Genomic DNA, 20654 nt, shown 5'->3' with positions numbered 1-20654 from the left:
CTACCAATGAAAGAAGGGAAGGAGAATACCGAAGAAGACTTGGCGAGTTTAAGATCCAGCCTCTGAAATTATCTTTATTACAATTTTCTTCATTGTTATCTTCCATGACACATAGAGCCTACCAGTGTATGAAGTAAGGGAAGGAGAATACCGAAGAAGACACCCAGCCTCTGAAACTATCTTTATCATGATTTTTCTTCATTGCTATCTTCCATGAGATGTCTGTGAAGAAACAGCTGGCCCATTAATGTTTTACAACACCAAGTAAATTATATTTATATTATTTATTTACAAAGTTTTATTACCTACACTGTCTACAGCTCCAGGCAGGGAACAAAAAAAAAAACATACATAATTACATTGTACACATGTCATAAACAATAAAAATAAAAACATCAAGGCAGCACAATCAAACTGTAATCAAAAAACATACCTATAAAAACCAAGCGCTCACCAAATCATAACATACCAGAGCAGTCCCTCCAAAAATAACTAACTCTCGCCTGCAGTAACAATGAGTCACTAAGCAATTTTCTCAAGGCAGCATACAAGCCAGAAGCTGCCTGCGTATCCACATAATTCAAATATTAAACAGAAAAGGCCTGTTTGAAGAGGTAGGTCTCTGTTTCTAATTATAAGCAACGACAGTATGGAACACAAATCCACTGGAGTGATTTGCCTTTTTGGAGGTGGGCTGTGCGACAGAGGTAAACATCACCTGTAGACGTAGGGGCTTGAGAGTTAGCTCTCCCCCCCAACTCTAAGAGTCCAAAGCACAAATAAATTCTCTTCTTTAGCTGCTGGTTCCACCAAAGAAATGGTCCACCTGGAGGAGGAACGCTTAGCAGCGTGAATTAGTGATGTGACTTTCTGGCGCGGCCGACGTGAAAAGACACTAGGCATTCCCTTCTCTCCCCTTACCCCTCATTCACACCACCAAAATTAAAATAAAAATAACTTAGCTGGCGAAGATCCCCCAAGCCCCGCCAGCTAAAGAATTGTGGAGCCCACTCCAGGTTAGTTTGGGGTTCATTGCCAGCTACATTAATGATGCACTCAGTTGAGGGTCCCAGACCGACTATGCGCCTACGGTCCTGGCATGAACGTGCAATATTGATACAGACATGAGCGTCACAGGGGTGACATGATACAGACGTTCAAATATTTGAAAGGTATTAATCTGCAAACGAACCTTTTCCGGAGACGGGAAGGTGGTAGAACTAGAGGACATGAACTGAGGTTGAAGAGGGGGCAGACTCGGGTGTAATGTCAGGAAGTATTTTTTTCACGGAGAGGGTGGTGAATACCTGGAATGCCCTCCCGCGGGAGGTGGTGGAGATGAAAATGGTAACGGAATTCAAAGGTGTATGGGAAAAACACAAAGGAATCCTGTTTAGAAGGAATGGATCCACACAATCTTAGTGGAGATTGGGTGGCAACAACGGTAATTGCTAAGCAAAACCAGTGCTGGGCAGACTTCTATGGTCTATGATCATGACTGAATAGATATGGATGGGCTGAAGTGTAAATTTTAGGGAGCTTCGACGTTAGCATCAGAACTTTTAGAACAAGAACAGCGCTGGGCAGACTTCTACGGTCTGTGCCCTGAGAATGACAAGGACAAATCAAGCTCGGGTATATAGATAAAGTATCACATACCATGTAAAATGAGTTTATCTTGTTGGGCAGACTGGATGGCACTGTACTAAGGGCAGTGTGAGTACTGCAGCCACCAGGGCCACTGAGAGGGGGAGCAAAATTCCCCGGGCCCGGCGCCAGGGTCAGGCTGCTGGTGCTGCAGTCCCCGGTCACACCTGCCTACCGTCCTCGGCTCCAGGCCCCCTGCATTCAAAGCGGCAGTCACAGATCACCTGTCTTCTGGCCTTCCCTGTGTCCCGCCCTTGCGGAAACCAGAAGTTACATCAGACGAGGGCAGGACACAGGGAGGGAAGGCCAGAAGAGACGTGGAGGCAGGCAGGTGAAACTGCAGCGGTGGGGGGAGTGACGGGGGGCAGCAGCGGGAGGGGGAGCGATGGGGGGGGGGGGATGGCAGCGGCGGGGGGTGGAGGCGGGGCGGCCTTGCCCAGGGCCCGGCTTAGTCTCTCGGCGGCCCTAGCAGCCACACAAGGGGACCCTTGCCAGCCTGCTGTGTCTGCTCCTCTGGGTCCTCCCCAGCCTCCAAAGGGGGCCTGGCACCGGAGTTTTCTTTCTCTTGCTCCTGTTGGGGCGCAATCACCTGGGTTCTGTTAGGAGCAGGAAAGAGAGAAAAGCCCCGGTGCCGGGTCGCCCTTAGAGGCTGGGCAGGGGGGATTTTGCCCCCCCCCCGCTTCCCCCTCGGCAGCCCTGAATCATAGAGGGGTACAAAAATTGCTCCCAGTTCCCCACATATTGGCGTTGGCAAAGAGGGTGAGACAGAAGAGGACACTCGTGGGCAAGTTGCACAAGATACGACTACAGTTTGCCACAGTCTTTGCCATTTCTACAGTTCACATCACTTTAAACAAAATGGCCGCTTAATATAAAGCCTTGACAATGGACACTGATTGCTCAGAAGCTCGACGCTCTATCAAAATTGCAGCACAGACTCTTCCCACTGCACCCACACGCCCTGCATCCTCTCTCTTTCGTTACCATCCCCCAGCTAAGCCTTTTGGGGGGGACCTGCTTTGTTTTTGCGTCAGCTCGTTCCTGCCCCGTTCGTGTGCTTTATTGTTTTCATTTCATTGCATACTTTGCTGATGAACCACCCAGCGTTAGTAGAAACAGATTTAGACATTCTGGGAAACGTGACAGCTTCGCTGGTCCTATCCTTTCAGAGAATTAAAAAAAAAATTAAGCTGAATAAAAGGGGACTGGAAGATTTCTGAAAGACATGATTCCACTGCTTTCGCCCTCAGGCTCAGAGTGTGAACAGGTGTAGAAAAAAAACCTGTCCCTTCCAGCCTTTTAGCAGTGATGTTTTGTGAAACTCTGGTCTATTGTAACCTTTCACACTCGTGCACATATACACTCACTCTCTGACCCTCACTTGTGCACACACACTCTGTCACACTTGTTCAGCATGCATGCTCGCCACTCACTCATACTTCCAAACATACTCAGACTCATTTTTCCTTTTCATCTGTATATTTCCCTGTGTTCGCTCACACCGTCTCTCTGGATTAACCACTCATTCTGTGTTTTTAACACCCTGGAGCAGCCTCAACTGTTTCTGTACTCACTAAGGGCTGCCGCAGCAGAGAGCGGTGCAGGAGTGATGGCTCTTTACATTTTGTTCCCACTGAGGATCTTAATAAACCTTGAGCGCTGGAGTGGGAGACAGATGAGCTATTGTGCGGATTGGCATCAGGAAACCATATACACAGAGCGTTCTGGGCTAGGGAGGTGTCAGATCTGGTGGAACCTGTGCCTGGAAGTCTTTCCACATGATGTAGCAGCTTTAAACATGTATACCTTGGAGGAAAGGAGAAACAGGGGTGACATAAGTACATAAGTAATGCCACACTGGGAAAAGACCAAGGGTCCATCGAGCCCAGCATCCTGTCCACGACAGCGGCCAATCCAGGCCAAGGCCACCTGGCGAGCTTCCCAAACGTACAAACATTCTATACATGTTATTCCTGGAATTTTGGATTTTTCCAAGTCCGTTTAGTAGCGGTTTATGGACTTCTCCTTTAGGAAACCGTCCAACCCCTTTTTAAACTCTGCTAAGCTAACCGCCTTCACCACGTTCTCCGGCAACGAATTCCAGAGTTTAATTACGCGTTGGGTGAAGAAAACTTTTCTCCGATTTGTTTTAAATTTACTACACTGTAGTTTCATCGCATGCCCCCTAGTCCTAGTATTTTCGGAAAGCGTGAACAGACGCTTCACATCCACCTGGTCCACTCCACTCATTATTTTATATACCTCTATCATGTCTCCCCTCAGCCGTCTCTTCTCCAAGCTGAATAGCCCTAGCCTCCTTAATCTTTCTTCATAGGGAAGTCGTCCCATCCCCGCTATCATTTTAGTCGCCCTTCGCTGCACCTTTTCCAATTCTACTATATCTTTCTTGAGATGCGGCGACCAGAATTGAACACAATACTCAAGGTGCGGTCGCACCATGGAGCGATACAACGGCATTATGACATAAATGCACAGGAGCCAGAGTCTCTTTCAATTGAAAGGAAGCTCTGGAATGAAGGGGCAGAGGATGAGGGTGAAAGGGGATAGACTCAGAGGTAATCTGAGGAAATACTTCTTCAGGGAATGGGTGGTGATGCCACTGTTGGAAACAGGATATTGGGCTAGATGGACCCTTGGACTGACCCAGTCGGGGCCAACTCTTATTTTCTTACATTCATATCTTTCTCGCTAGTAAATGTGACCAGAAGGGCAGGCTCTTGTTAGTATCACATCAGATGAATTCTCTGGGGACCCTGTCAAATCAAAGCTCCCTCCTGCAGCCGAAGAATCTTAATTCCCCTTCAGTCTCATTTGCCAGCCAAATCTTCTTAGGAATATAGCACTAATTAGAAATCATTATCTCATTACACTTAAGGATGTTCAGAATCCCCTTAAAATTATTCATCAAAAGTCTCTCCACAGACAACAAACAGGCAACAGGAAACTTAAGAAACTTAAAGTCCTTTATTTTAATAGAATTCTCTAATGTCTACATTTGGTAATGGATAGCTAGATTATCAGAGACACGCAACGACTGCAAAGAGAGAAGCTGTGATTGCACCTTCAGGATTTGCTTCTCTTCGGAGGAAGACTTAAAAACAGCAACTCATCCACCTTTGAAGCAGTCTCTGGAGTAAAGTTACACAGCTGAGTCACAGTTCCCCCTGAATCCTAGTCTCAGTTCTTGTCACCACCTTCCAGATGTCTCCTAGGGAAATATTCTGAGAGTTAGAAATAGGCCCTGGCAAATTTTCAAAAGCAACAGGAAAAGAGGCAACCTTGGGTACTGAAGGCCTACTCGCCTTATCAATTCGAGATGCCAGTTCAGCCAAATTCCCCACTTCGAGGGCTGAGACATTAGCTGGAGCATCGGTTTAAGGATGCAAGGATACCTCTGGTGGGGGAAGCGATGTCCTCTCAGTGGAGCTCAGAGAGGGTCCTCCTTGAGAAGAAGCACCGCCCTTGGGGGCTGAGTTACATGTCACATGCTTATCCATGGGTCCTTATCATTGGGAGTAGATGTTGTCACCTGTTTTGATTTAATTTCCTCTTACCCAGGACCAATACTTCTCCGTACAGTTCTGCTATTCAATCTGCTCCCTGCTCCCCCCCCCCACGGTACTCCTAAGGGGCGCTTCCTTTTGGGCACACCCCTTTGGCCACATACCTTAGCAAAACTAGCGATTTATGAGCCTCATCTGATGCCTGTCAAGGATATCCCAAAGTGTACCTTCCTTATGCATGTACACTCTCTTCCACAGGCATCTTGCTGTTCAAAATGGCCCTCAAACAGCAGATGGACAACGCAGTTTCTCCTCTCGCTGATAATGTTGGCTGAGTCCTTCTTCTCTCATGAGAAATGTTTTTTCAACATTTTAGCAGATAGTCACTTGCAGGACCTTTTGTGTGGGGGGTGGGGGGGGGGGGGGGGAAGAGGTCAACCTCAGAAACAGCTCCACGAGAAATGCTAAATCAGGTTTCATCCCTGTATCAGCTTCTCATTAGTGTCCTGCGCTCCTGGGGACCAGAATCCAGTCAACGCAAGGTGGAGGTTTTTAGAAACGGGAGATATAAGCTTCAGAGATCCAGAGAGAGCCACTGACCTCTGAAAGAACCGCGTAGCACTCGGGAGCCCTGATAGGTATCCAGGAGCCCAAGAAGCAGACAGCTGCCCAGAACGAGAGGAAATCCATAAGATTAAGGAAGAAGAGGGCTGAGAGCTTGACATGCTTTCTGCATGTCACATTTATTTAATATACCCCATATCATAACAGCAAAGCAGTTTACAATAAGAATAAAAACCTGATAAAATGAAGAGAAATGGGAGGCATCAGGAGGATGAGGCCTAGGGACATATTTGAAAAAACAACTTCTACCCTGTTTGAACCACAAAAGGGAGGGAGGGTGTGCTAACAGAACACGCAGAAAACAATACTGCATTGCTGTCTAAGGGTTATCAATCTATTCTTGGTTGCGCCACATCAGGAAAAGCCTTGATTAAAAAAAGATAAGTTTTAAGGAGTGTTTTGTATTTTAAGAAAGGTGGTTCAAGCTTAATATCAACATATGCACAAAAGAATGGATGAAGGTTGTACTACTACATTAGTTCAGTTCAGTATAGATTTTCTCTTTGAAACACCACTCGTGTTTCAAGAGTGATTTACACAGGGATGTAATCACAGACAGACCATGGTGCTCTCCCTCCACCTCACTTCCCAGCCAGGGCCGCCGAGAGGGGGGCGGGGGGGGGGGAATTCCCCAGGGCCCCGGCATCCAAGGGGGGCCCGCCTGGCGTTAGCATTACTCTCCTGTTCCTGTACACAGCAGTGCCACAGAGCAGAGTACGTCCTTCCTGCCGGGTACAAACAGCCTCTTTGGATGCAGCAGGGGGGTGTTTGTCCCGGGCCCGGCTTTGTCTCTCGGTGGCCCTGTTCCCAGCCACCCAATGAGAGGAGACCTGGAGGCAACGTCAATATCCACACAGCCTGCTTCCCACCCAAGGATTTATGGGTAAAGAATAAGTAGATCCACACCTAAGGGCCCTTTTACTAAGGCGTCCTCAAAAGTGGCCTGCGCTGGTGTAGGCGTGTGTTTTGGATACGCGCTGGTCCATTTCCTGAGCGCGCCTGGAAAAAAAAAAAAGAGGATTTTTTTAACGTTCTGGCAAAATGAAAACCTGCGCACGTCCATCTTCGCCCTGAGACCCTAACACCACCCACTGACTTAGCGGTGAGGTCTCAAGCTCTAACCGGGTGGTAAGTGTGCAGTGCGTGCGCCAACTGCCGATTACCGCCGGGTAAGGGCCCTGTAGTAGAAAATAGAACATATTTTCTACCGTGTGTTTGGGCGTGTGCCAAAAATGGAATTCCCGCTCGGGGCACACGGTAGCTGGGCGGTAGTGCCAATTTGACACACCCACTGGACCCCAGTGTTCTTCAGTGGGAAGGAGTGGACAATTGTAAACTGGTGAATACCCTCCCCCCCCCCCCCCCCCCCAGTTATGCCCAGAAGACAAAAGATAAGTCTCTGGTGAGGCCCCATTTGGAGTACTGAGTGCAGTTCTTGAGACCGCACCTACGAAAAGATATAAACAGGATGGAGTCAGTCCAGAGGGCGGCTACGAAATTAGTAAGCGGTCTTGAATGCAAAAATTATAGGGACAGGCTTATGAACCTCAACATGTATACGCTGGAAGAGAGGAGGATTGGCTACCTGTTCCTCCCTATTGTAACATGTCACAACTCGAGGGTGAGAGGGTATTATATATAAATTACAACAAAACAAAACTCTCTCATTTATTGGCAAAAAATATTAATTTCAACAATAGACTAGAGATTCTGTGGAGTGCATCTGTTTTAAAGGGAATTAAGGGGAAAGCCTCTGAATTTAACCCAACCTCCAACCCAAGTAGTCATTTAGTAATAACAAGGGTTGAGTAAGCTTCTGCTGGGAATTATATCACCATAGGCAAAAACCCTTTTAGTTCCAAAATGAATGAAAAGATGCTAAAAGCTCGACAGAATCAGCTCGGGATCCATATAGCAGGTGAAAGTCGAAAGAGTAACTTAGCTTTCAAGTGCAGATACAAAGCAACAAGTGGGTCATCGGTCAAAGACACCACATGAAGTGCCATCGGTGTTTGACCTGGATTGGCCACTGCTGGAAACAGGATGCTGGGCTTGAAGGACCTTCGGTCTGTCCCAGTATGGCAATACTTATGTACTTGGGATTCTGAATGGAATCTTGCTACTCTTTGGGGTTCTAAATGGAATGTTGCTACACTTTGAAATTCTGCATGGAATCTTGTTATTCTTTAGAATTCTAGTATCTTGCTACTCTTTGGGGTTCTACATGGAATGTTACTATTGTTTGGGTTTCTGCCAGGTACTTGTGACCTGGATTGGCCACTGTTGGAAACAGGATGCTGGGCTTGATGGGCCTTCGATCTCTCCCAGTATGGCAACACTTATGTACTTCTGTACTTACGAAGGACTGATCAAATTGCTCCTCTTTTACTTCAGCATCATCGGCTGCCTGTTTACCTATTGAATTCAACATGAAAATCTTGGTCTTCCTCACAAGGCTATTTACAAGGGCAGCCCTCAATACCTGGCAGCTGTGCTAACTCCCTACATCTGTTTATCAGTTATGTTTATGAGACTTGATTCACTGCCTTTCTGTGGTACAATCAAAGCGGTTTACATATATTATATTCCAAAAAGAAAGAACTTAACCACTCGAAAAATGAAAATTAATCTCAATTAGCAGTGGTTACCTAGTGGTACTATATGTAACTCAATAACAATGTAACTTATTTTTTAATAACAATTTTTTATTTTTTTTTTATTTTTAAATTTTTTTTTTTATAGATCCTATCTCTTACTTTTAAGATAAGTGTATTGCTTATGCTTTGGTTGAAATCGTTTGAGAGGCAAAAACTTTAAGACAAGTGCATTGTATATGTTTTTTTTTTTTTTTCTTACATTTGTACCCCGCACTTTCCCACTCATGGCAGGCTCAATGCGGCTTACATGGGGCAATGGAGGGTTAAGTGACTTGCCCAGAGTCACAAGGAGCTGCCTGTGCCTGAAGTGGGAATCGACCAAAGTCCACCACCCTAACCACTAGGCCACTCCTCCACTGTTGCTACTATTTGAGATTCTACATGGAATGTTGCTATTCCACTAGAAGTCGGCCCTTGCAGATCACCAATGTGGCCGCGCAGCCTTCTACATGGAATGTTGCTAGTGGAATAGCAACATTCCATGTAGAATCTCCAATAGTATCTATTTTATTTTTGTTACATTTGTACCTTGCGCTTTCCCACTCATGGCAGGCTCAATGCGGCTTACATGGGGCAATGGAGGGTTAAGTGACTTGCCCAGAGTCACAAGGAGCTGCCTGTGTCTGAAGTGGGAATCGAACTCAGTTCCTCAGTTCCCCAGGACCAAAGTCCACCACCCTAACCACTAGGCCACTCCTCCCCTGTTGCTACTATTGGAGATTCTACATGGAATGTTGCTATTCCACTAGCAACATTCCATGTAGAAGTCGGCCCTTGCAGATCACCAATGTGGCCGCGCAGGCTTCTGCTTCTGTGAGTCTGACGTCCTGCACGTACGTGCAGGACGTCAGACTCACAGAAACAGAAGCCTGCGCAGCCTTCTACATGGAATGTTGCTAGTGGAATAGCAACATTCCATGTAGAATCTCCAATAGTATCTATTTTATTTTTGTTACATTTGTAATGATTCGATCATTAGGCATATAGATAGCTGGGTGGCTGGTGGACGTGAGGATCGCCTGGTGACTTGCCTGCCTGGTGCGAAGGTGGCGGACCTCACGTGTCACCTAGATAGGATTCTAGATAGTGCTGGGGAGGAGTCCGCTGTCTTGGTACATGTGGGTACCAATGACATAGGAAAATGTGGGAGAGAGGTTCTGGAAGCAAAATTTAGGCTCTTAGGTAGAAAGCTGAAATCCAGATCCTCCAGGGTAGCATTTTCTGAAATGCTACCTGTGCCACGCGCAGGGCCCAAGAGACAGGCAGAGCTCCAGAGTCTCAATGCGTGGATGAGACGATGGTGCAGGGAGGAGGGCTTTAGATTTGTTAGGAACTGGGCAACATTCTGGGGAAGGGGGAGCCTATTCCGAAAGGATGGGCTCCATCTTAACCAGAGTGGGACCAGGCTGCTGGCATCGGCGTTTAAGAAGGAGATAGAGCAGCTTTTAAACTAGAAATGGGGGGAAGGCCGACAGTCGCTCAAAAGAGCATGGTTCGGGATAAGGTATCTTTCAAAGATATCACCATAACAGGGAAGATAGAGTATCCTGATAGTGAGGTTGCAAAAGAGATTGTAGTAGATCGGGTATCTTTAAATAACAATAAAAATCAGACAAAAGATTGCCAATTAATACTGTCAAGTACTGAGCATGATGTACTTAGGAACAACAAACATAGTTTGAAATGTCTATATGCGAATGCCAGGAGCCTAAGAAATAAGATGGGGGAGTTAGAATATATTGCACTAAATGAAAAATTAGATATAATAGGCATCTCTGAGACCTGGTGGAAGGAGGATAACCAGTGGGACACTGTCATACCGGGGTACAAATTATATCGTAGTGATAGGGTGAATCGGATTGGTGGAGGGGTAGCATTGTATATTAACGAGAGCCTTGAATCAAATAGATTGAAAATTCTGCAGGAAGCAAAACACTCCTTGGAATCACTGTGGATTGAAATTCCATGTGCAAAGGGGAAAAGGATAGTGATAGGAGTGTACTACCGTCCGCCTGGCCAGGACGAACAGACGGATGCGGAAATGTTAAAGGAAATCAGGGACGCAAACAAACTGGGCAACACAATAATAATGGGGGATTTCAATTACCCGCATATAGACTGGGGTAATGTAACATCTGTACACGCAAGGGACATAAGATTTCTTGATGAAATCAAGGACAGCTTCATGGAACAGCTAGTTCAGGAGCCGACAAGAGAAGGAAAAATACTAGACTTAGTCCTTAGTGGTGCTCATGATCTAGTGCAGGGGGTAACGATACGAGGGCCGCTTGATAACAGTGATCATAATATGATCGGTTTTGATATTGGCATTGAAGGAAGTGAAACTAGGAAATCAAGTACGCTAGCGTTTAACTATAGAAAAGGTGATTACGACAAAATGAGAAAAATGGTGAAAAAAAGACTGAAAGGAGCAGCTCGCAGAGTAAAAAACTTGCATCAGGCGTGGATGCTGTTTAAAAACGCCATCCTGGAGGTTCAGGACAAATATATTCCACGTATTAGAAAAAAGGGAAAAAAAGACTAAACGTCAGCCGGCGTGGCTAAACAGTAAGATAAAGGAAATCATTAGAGCCAAAAAACAATCCTTCAGAAAGTGGAGAAGAGAACCAACTGAAAGTAACAGGATAGATCATAAGGAATGCCAAGCCAAATGCAAAGCGGAGATAAGGAGGGCAAAAAAGGACTTTGAGAAGAAATTAGCGTTGGAAGCAAAAATACATAGTAAAAACTTTTTTAGATACATTAAAAGCAGGAAACCGGCCAAAGAGTCGGTTGGGCCGCTGGACGAAAATGGTGTTAAAGGGGCGATCAAGGAGGACAAAGCCGTAGCGGAGAAATTAAACGAATTCTTTGCTTCGGTCTTCACCGAGGAGGATTTGGGGGGGACACCGGTGCCGGAAAGAATATTTGAAGCGGGGGAATCGGAGAAACTAAACAAATTCTCTGTAACCTTGGAGGATGTAATGGGTCAGTTCAGCAAGCTGAAGAGTAGTAAATCACCGGGACCTGATGGTATTCATCCCAGAGTATTAATAGAACTAAAAAATGAACTTGCGGAGCTACTGTTAGAAATATGCAATCTGTCCCTAAATCGAGTGTAATACCGGAAGACTGGAGGGTAGCCAATGTTACTCCGATTTTTAAGAAGGGTTCCAGAGGAGATCCGGGAAATTATAGACCGGTGAGTCTGACGTCGGTGCCGGGCAAGATGGTGGAGGCTATTATTAAGAATAAAATTGCAGAGCATATACAAAAACATGGACTGATGAGACAAAGTCAGCACGGATTTAGTGAAGGGAAGTCTTGCCTCACCAATCTAATGCATTTTTTTGAGGGGGTAAGCAAACATGTGGACAATGGGGAGCCGGTTGATATTGTATATCTGGATTTTCAGAAGGCGTTTGACAAAGTGCCGCACGAAAGACTCCTGAAGAAATTGCAGAGTCATGGAATCGGAGGTAGGGTATTATTATGGATTAAGAACTGGTTGAAAGATAGGAAGCAGAGAGTAGGATTGCGTGGCCAGTATTCTCAGTGGAGGAGGGTAGTTAGTGGGGTCCTGCAGGGGTCTGTGCTGGGTCCGTTGCTTTTTAATGTATTTATAAATGACCTAGAGATGGGAATAACTAGTGAGGTAATTAAATTCGCCGATGACACAAAATTATTCAGGGTCGTCAAGTCGCAGGAGGAATGTGAACGATTACAGGAGGACCTTGCGAGACTGGGAGAATGGGCGTGCAAGTGGCAGATGAAGTTCAATGTTGACAAGTGCAAAGTGATGCATGTGGGTAAGAGGAACCCGAATTATAGCTACGTCTTGCAAGGTTCCGCGTTAGGAGTTACGGATCAAGAAAGGGATCTGGGTGTCGTCGTCGATGATACGCTGAAACCTTCTGCTCAGTGTGCTGCTGCGGCTAGGAAAGCGAATAGAATGTTGGGTGTTATTAAGAAGGGTATGGAGTCCAGGTGTGCGGATGTTATAATGCCGTTGTATCGCTCCATGGTGCGACCGCACCTGGAGTATTGTGTTCAGTACTGGTCTCCGTATCTCAAAAAAGATATAGTAGAATTGGAAAAGGTACAGCGAAGGGCGACGAAAATGATAGTGGGGATGGGATGACTTTCCTATGAAGAGAGGCTGAGAAGGCTAGGGCTTTTCAGCTTGGAGAAGAGACGGCTGAGGGGAGATATGATAGAAGTGTATAAAATAATGAGTGGAATGGATCGGGTGGATGTGAAGCGACTGTTCACGCTATCCAAAAATACTAGGACTAGAGGGCATGAGTTGAAGCTACAGTGTGGTAAATTTAAAACGAATCGGAGAAAATTTTTCTTCACCCAACGTGTAATTAGACTCTGGAATTCATTGCCGGAGAACGTGGTACGGGCGGTTAGCTTGACGGAGTTTAAAAAGGGGTTAGATAGATTCCTAAAGGACAAGTCCATAGACCGCTATTAAATGGACTGGAAAAATTCCTCATTTTTAGGTACAACTTGTCTGGAATGTTTTTACGTTTGGGGAGCGTGCCAGGTGCCCTTGACCTGGATTGGCCACTGTCGGTGACAGGATGCTGGGCTAGATGGACCTTTGGTCTTTCCCAGTATGGCACTACTTATGTACTTATGTACCCCACGCTTTCCCACTCATGGCAGGCTCAATGCGGCTTACATGGGGCAATGGAGGGTTAAGTGACTTGCCCAGAGTCACAAGGAGCTGCCTGTGCCTGAAGTGGGAATCAAACTCAGTTCCTCAGTTCCCCAGGACCAAAGTCCACCACCCTAACCACTAGGCCACTCCTCCATAGCCTGTGTGACTCCATAACAATTTATTTATGAAGCTGACAGAATCCATTATTTAAGCTATACTCGCTGCTAAAAATATATTAAGAAAAAGAGACACTCTGAATTATAGAGAGAAAGCGATATATGAAAACAGAGGTGTTTTTCCCCAGTGAAGAGTGACTGTTCAGCGAGTCCATCAGTACAAAAAGTTTCAGACCGCCAACGTACACAGGCACTTTCCCTCTTTCAAATCTCATCTCTTAACAACATGAATAAATCTCATTTCCTAACAATATAAATATAATAATAAAATTGAGACAGGATCTATGAAAAAATTTTAAAAAAAATTTAAAAATTAAGTTATTAAAAAATAAGTTACATTGTTATTGAGTTACACAGTACCACTAGGTAACCACTGTTGATTGGGATTAAATTTACATATATTAAATGCCAGTACTTAAGAGCAAAGCCATAATTAATTTAATTAACGTGATTATGCATGGTGGCAGCTGCCTGCTTGTCACACCCTAAGGTGCTGCAGTCGCCAGAGGGGAAAAAAATGTAAGTTATAGTAACATTGTATGAAGTGGAAACTGCACAAACGTGAGCCAGGTGCGAGGGTTGCTCACAGGATGGTCTCCCAAAAATTTGGGAAACGGTGCCTAGTTCTCCGGGTGACATGGGGTAAGCTATTAACTATTTAATCACTGCGGCTGTGTCGACAGAATGGAAACACGTCTGCACAGAGATTTATTGTCACACAAATTATACAGTACCTCCTCATAGCATTCAGCTATCTTAAAACTTGCAGCTGGAGCTTAATGGAGCTAAAAGAAACAAATTCTTACAAAGAACAAGTTATAACAATTATTGTATTCAAAACAGTTTAAACAGAAACAGAAAAAAAGAAACACTGGGCCTTCATGATAGAGATAACCAGTGCTTTTTTTTGTAGACAAAAAGGTGCTGGTACTCATTATGGGTGGGGTCACCACATATGTTCAGAAGGAAGGGATCCTCAGGAGCTTAGCCTTGAATGGGTGGCAGAGACAGTTGGGAGGCGGGGCTAGTGCTGGGCAGACTTATACGGTCTGTGCCAGGGCTGGTGGTTGGGAGGCGGGGATAGTGCTGGGTAGACTTATACGGTCTGTGCCAAAGCCGGTGGTGGGAGGCGGGGCTGGTGGTTGGGAGGCGGGGATAGTACTGGGCGGACTTATATGGTCTGTGCCCTGAAAAAGACAGGTACAAATCAAGGTAAGGTATACACAAAAAACTAGCACATATGAGTTTATCTTGTTGGGCAGACTGGATGGACCATGCAGGTCTTTTTCTGCCGTCATCTACTATGTTATGGCTCCACCCCTATTATAACCACACCCACATTAGCCACACCCCTTATACCAGCCATGGCGCATATAAACAGACATAATTGAAAATATTATACTAGTATAGGAGAAAAAAATAACGTGATTTTCTTTCATTATAAATAATTTCTGTAAGCTGTTACAGGTCCAGTATACCCAGTGCAAAATAAGACAGCAGGTGTAAATTCTCAAACTGGACATATTCTAAACACTAAAATGAAAATAAAATGATTTTTTCTACCTTAGTCTGGTGACTTTGTTTTTCTAAGGAAAGGGGGAGTAGGCTCTTGAACAACACTAGTAGGCGACGTAGGTTAGGAACAATCTCTTTATTTAAATATACACTCGACTCAACACAGCCGTGTTTCGGCGCTACAGATGCCTTCTTCAGGAGTCTTGTGATATATAGATATATGAATATTAAGCTCAAAGAGAATGAAGCAAGGCTTCTGCTACAATTGTAATCCACTGCCGATGCAGGAAAAACAGCTCAGCGTATTCAATTACACTTCCGTGAAGTCAAAAAACTTGACCAGTGATGAACACCACGCCCCCAGTTAAAGCCGCTGAAAATTGAAAGTAAGCGGTGGGGCGTTTTGAGGTCTTTTCCTTGCTTTTTAGAAATATTCTGTAAGAAATCAAACATTATATTTCCATATAAGTCTTATTGTATACCAATGCAGGCCACTTTTCAGCGCACCTTAGTAAAAGGACCTCTAAGTCTTTTCCAATGCAATACCAAGCTGGATCAAGCTTGCGAACGGAATTGCCATCGATAAGAATTCTGGAAACGGAAAAATTGGTAGCACGTCCCATATAACCCACAAAGTTGACTGCATGTTGTAAGATAGATTGTCCCTTTATACTGGCGGTCCATAGTTAATTACCACGTCATCTTCTCTGCTGTAACAGTTCCTGGCCGGAAAAGAAAGCACTTGGCCAACCAGTCGTGTTCTTGTTGACTTCATTGTTCTTTAATCCAACCGTCCATCAGTGCCTGCCTTCCTAGGATCAATCCCTCACTCCCACCTCCTCCTGCCCCAGTTTTTCTGCCCAAAACAGCTAGGCATACTCATGTCATACTACACTATTGAAGTTTTCTATTCCGCTGTTATTCCAGAAGGATTCAACGTGGTTTACAACAAACAAGGAACAGAAAGGCTCCAACAATACAGAGAAAATTAACAATCTAAAAACACAACTAAAAGCAAATTTAAATTATTGTTCAAAAAGATAACTTTATAACAATTTCCTGAAAGAACAATAAGAAGGAACTAACCTCAAATTTAAAGGCAGTGTATTCCATACTCTCGCCCCAACTGAAGGAAAAGACAGCTCAAAAATAGGCTTGAATCAAATATTTTTTATACAAGAGAAACCCAACTTCACAGTTCTTAAAAAACCTAATTGCCTACCTACAGATGGAAATATCAGTAACTCACTCAAACCCTCAGCATTCAATCCAAATATCGATTTAAAAATCAAGCAGAAAATTTGAAAAATCGATATATACATCAGTGACGTGGCACGTGCTCACTACTCAAGAGTCTCCACAGCAGCACCTCTCCCTCCCACTTATTCTAAACATTGAAGCTCATCTGATGGTGGAGGGAGGGGAATTTTGACCACATAGCCCAACTCTCTATTAGCTAGGACTGAGATAACGATCTGATGGTTGGTCATTGAAAACAATGCATGACCTAACAAAACTTCCGGAAATCATTAAAAACCAACTTGTTCGAAAAGGCATACCATAACGATCCAACTTAACACAAAGAAACGTAGACCATAACTGGACAAAACTTAACTCTTCCTCTTTGATTACCAATCTACTCTGTCACTGATGGACTCTGACGTAATGCCACACGGTATTTCTCATACCGGAACTGGCGATCGCCAACGCGGTACTATGTAAGCCACATTGAGCCTGCAAATAGGTGGGAAAATGTGGGATACAAATGCAACAAATAAATAAATAAATAAATAAATAAAATGTATTAGTAAAGGAATACCAAAGAGTCTGACCAACTGCTTGCAGTTGTACAAGCCCTCCCAGCCTCTTTATTCTTCACAACAGGGATTGCCCCCAGATTCTATATATGTTGTTCAAAAATTGGGCACCAATCCAGGTTGTGCACCCAATTAAATTGGCTAAGGAGCCAATTAGTGCCAAGAATGGGGTACTAACTGGCACCAATTTGAATTTGGGCACACATCTTGCTACACGCTATTATATTACAATGTTCGCGCAACTCAGAAGAGGGCATAGCCATGGGAGGTACAGGTCAGAGGCATGCCTAAAATTTGCACACAGTGTTATAGTATATCGAGATGTGTTCAAATTGGGAGCCGGGAATTACACTTGGTTTCAGCGGGCGTGAGTCCGTGCGCTCAAATTTGGACACTGAAATCGGCACTCAATGCTATTCTATAACAAATGCTCCTCTTTGAGTGTCCATTATCAACAGCACTGAGTGCCGATTTTTGAGTGCCCTTTATAGAATTTTTACCCTATGTGTTTATAATTTTGTGGTTTGATTTTTTTTTAATATTGTTTGAGTGTGGCTTTTTTAAATTGTTGTTTTATTGCATTACTAATTATATAAAACACATCAATTACTTGGTGGAAGCTAGGTTATCAAATCTAATAATTCAAATAAAATCATATTGGTTGGCTTCATTCCTAGAAAGATATTATACACTGTGTATTGATGCCAGAGAGACCCAGGGCCACTCTACTACCTCAACAGAGAGGAGCATCATGGGTTGGGAAAAGGGAGGTCAACATGTTTTCTTTGGGACTGAGATAGGAAGCCTGGCAATAAGCAGACTGTTCTCCCCTCCCCCCCCTTATATTACCACTTGGTTGTGTTATTGACGCTTAAATACATTCCCTAATTTTGAGGGTGCTAGATTCCTATATATAAGAAGGACGACAGACACTCCTATTGGCAAAGTTCCAGTTTGAGGATGCGCTTGCAGGAGGAGAGGCAGAGTTTGATCTTTCTAAGAAGAGAAGAGAGAGAAAAGTGTGTTTGGGATAGGAGTTGGAAAGGTTCCTCCTTCAAAAATCATTTTTCTATTAAAAAAAGCACAGCAAACTATCAAAAACATATAAAACATAACCCTACATTCATTCCCCACATCTATAACGTGTTAAAAACCTTGTCCAATGTTTAGGAGTCAGTCCGTGGTGAAAATTTCCTTTCCAATGAGTCACTAGTCCTCCGGGTAAACCGAATCAGTCCACTTCTACCCGTCGCACAATCCCAATTTGCACCCACGGAAGTCTTCCCAAAGTCCTCAGTTCATTAGCTGGTCTAGAGTTAGGCACTCTTACTCCACTCTCCAGGTAATTGTCCAGCCCGACACAAAATTTGTGTTTCGCTCAGTTGGCGTCATCAGGAGCCGTCAATCTGTGCGTATAGAATCAACTACAATTACTTTTATAAGCCATCAATTATAATGACAATATGTATAACATAAATTCCACTCACCAAATCTCCGAAAAGACAAATATTCTTAGCACACCGTAGCTGGAAAACTCAACTCGTTCAACTTTCCATTGCTTCACAAAACTCCATACACATGCGTATTATAAAGTAGCCCGCCCCCTCAATTTAAACTCTCTGCTGAAATAAATAAACAAATTTGTATGATAACATAATGGTATGACTAATGTAAGAAATTTCCTGAAGATTGTTTGGATCCCTATTTTTTCACCATTTATGCTCAGTTCATCTTAAGTTCTCTTAATAACTGGTGCAATCCTTATGCAAACCAGGGCAAAGAAAGTATATTGTAGGAGACTGAAATACCTCTCTTCAGGGCTAGTATATCTAGAGTCTCCTACGGTGAATTATTCCACTGTGATACTGTTACCTCAGTATCATCGAGAAAGGGGACCCATTTCTCATGTAAAACATTGATATTAATATGTGGTCTCGTAGATTTCCCTTGATACGAACTATACACTTTATTTGAATACGATATGTAGAAATGAATACAATAATAATCCCACCAAGATAAAGGAAGGATACTCACATCATGAAAAGTATTTATTCTAGAAGGATAAAGTATCTAAAGTATGGTCTAAAGGTCTAAAGTATGTCTGGCCATATGTGTAACAATTTGAGTGAAGCCTAAAGCAGACAAAACCTCAAAAAGACATGGTCATACTCTAATGTAGGACTGATTGGAAAGTTAAAATCACCAAGGATTTATGTTTTTGGTAAAACATTCTATTGACAAAGATGTTATGAACTTCAAGAAAGAAGAATAATCTAGTTGGAGAGTATTGGGAGGACAGTAGACAACACAAAGATATCAAAAAATTGTCCACACTAATGACATTTGCAGTATCAATATGACCCTCACCTATTTTGTGAAAATTAAGTGCAGACCAAAATAGTACAAGAACCCCAGCTCCACTTCTAGAAGCCATACATACTCATTCCAATGAGTGGCCCACAGGACAACGTTGTTTAACAAGAACCAAATCAGCTGGGCATAGCCATGATTCTGGAAATACATAATATATCCAAAGACAAGATCTTAAATCAACATAGTTTTTATTTCAAACAGACTGAAAATTCAGTAATGCGACTCTTAAGACAATTTAGGATGTTCTTCCAAAGAGCTAAATATTTATTTTATTTATTTATTACATTTGTATCCCACATTTTCCCACCTATTTGCAGGCTCAATGTGGCTTACATTGTTCCCCATTTCCGGATAGAGAAATACAAGTGGTATTGCATTAAGGTGCATAAATGGTAAAGTGAATAACTTAGACAATCAACTATAGAAAGTTCATTTCTGGTGTGTGAAATAAAGTGGTAGTGCGTATTGTGTAACTTTATTAGTAGCACGTAGGTTATCAGTCTAGTGTAAAGAGTTTGGTTTTGTCTAGTTCATGTAGAGTCTAGTTATCTAGAATTTAGGATGGATCATTATGGTATACCTTCTTGAACAAGTTGGTTTTCAGTAGTTTTCGGAAGATTGTTAGGTCATGCATTGTTTTTATGGCCTTTGGTAGTGCGTTCCACAGTTGCGCGCTTATGTAGGAGAAGCTGGATGCATATGTGGATTTATATTTAAGTCCTTTGCAGCTGGGGTAGTGGAGATTCAAGAACGTACGTGCTGATCATTTTGTGTTCCTAGTTGGCAAGTCTATGAGGTCTGACATATAGACCGGGACTATAGCTATGGAACGCTCTTCCATCTTCGATCCGATTAGAATGTTACTCTTGCCTTTGGTGTGCAGCATGTGGGCATGGAATGCCCTTGAGTTATTAAGAGAATGAAAAATATGAATGACAATGAAAGTTAATTCTTGGTTGTTTTCATTTTTATGTTAACTGCAGTATTTTTAAAAAAATCTATCTACGTTGCCCTTTATCTACAATGGGCGCTTTTTTCTAGTTTCTTTTGGCTTTTATGATTGTATACCACTTTGGTCTGTGCCAGTGGTGTAGCTACAGGTGGGCACCAGAGAAAGCACCACATTCCCCTTCTCCTCCACCAGTGGCCAGTATCTGCCTCCATCTCTGAACCTTCTCCAAAGTGTATCTCAAAAGGCTGCAGTGGAGGGGGGGGGGGGGGGGGGGGGGGGAGGTGTGGAAGGATCCATTGAAGTTAACTCTGAACCACCCAAAATGCCAGGTCTTCCTATGCCACTGGTCTATGCATCAGTTTAAGTGGTATTTCAAGAATTGTAATAAACAAAAATATATTTACAGAATAGCACTTAGGCAGAATATGGCATATATGTGCATCTGTGAACACATATGTGCATATATGCTGCTACTCTAAACGTGTGCGTGTACAACAGGCATGGACATTTTAGTAACTATGTTATAGAATTGCTCCCTTAGAGTCTTCGATGCCCTGCTACAAAAGAAAGTTTTTTTTAATATACCAAGAAATCTGAATTTACTTACAGAGGCAGCTCAACCACAGGATACAGTAAAATTGGAAGCAGGTCGGTTAATCTTCTCTCCAGGAAAGCAGGACACTGCAGACCGTGCGAGCTG

At 43.6% G+C, this 20654-nt stretch overlaps 1 protein-coding gene across 3 annotated transcripts in view; it reads right to left on the bottom strand.

Moving 5' to 3' along the window:
* The window catches only part of LOC115457906 (cornifelin homolog), a 44168-nt gene extending 23514 nt beyond the window's left edge, over positions 1–20654 (bottom strand). Inside the window, exons 1-2 of one of the 3 annotated variants that reach the window (XM_030187592.1) lie at positions 20562–20654; positions 19070–19140 (exon numbers count right to left, since the gene is read on the bottom strand). The gene's annotated coding sequence lies outside the window, so the exon portion shown is untranslated. Of the gene's footprint in view, positions 1–18996; positions 19018–19069; positions 19141–20561 lie in introns of those variants that run through there. The other 2 variants (XM_030187593.1, XM_030187595.1) reach the window with 2 other exon arrangements.

Source organism: Microcaecilia unicolor, chromosome 14, assembly GCF_901765095.1.
Source record: "Microcaecilia unicolor chromosome 14, aMicUni1.1, whole genome shotgun sequence".
Taxonomy (NCBI): Eukaryota; Metazoa; Chordata; class Amphibia; order Gymnophiona; family Siphonopidae; genus Microcaecilia; species Microcaecilia unicolor.
Note: the sequence above shows the minus strand (reverse complement) of the source record. Positions and strands in the feature narration are given on the sequence as shown.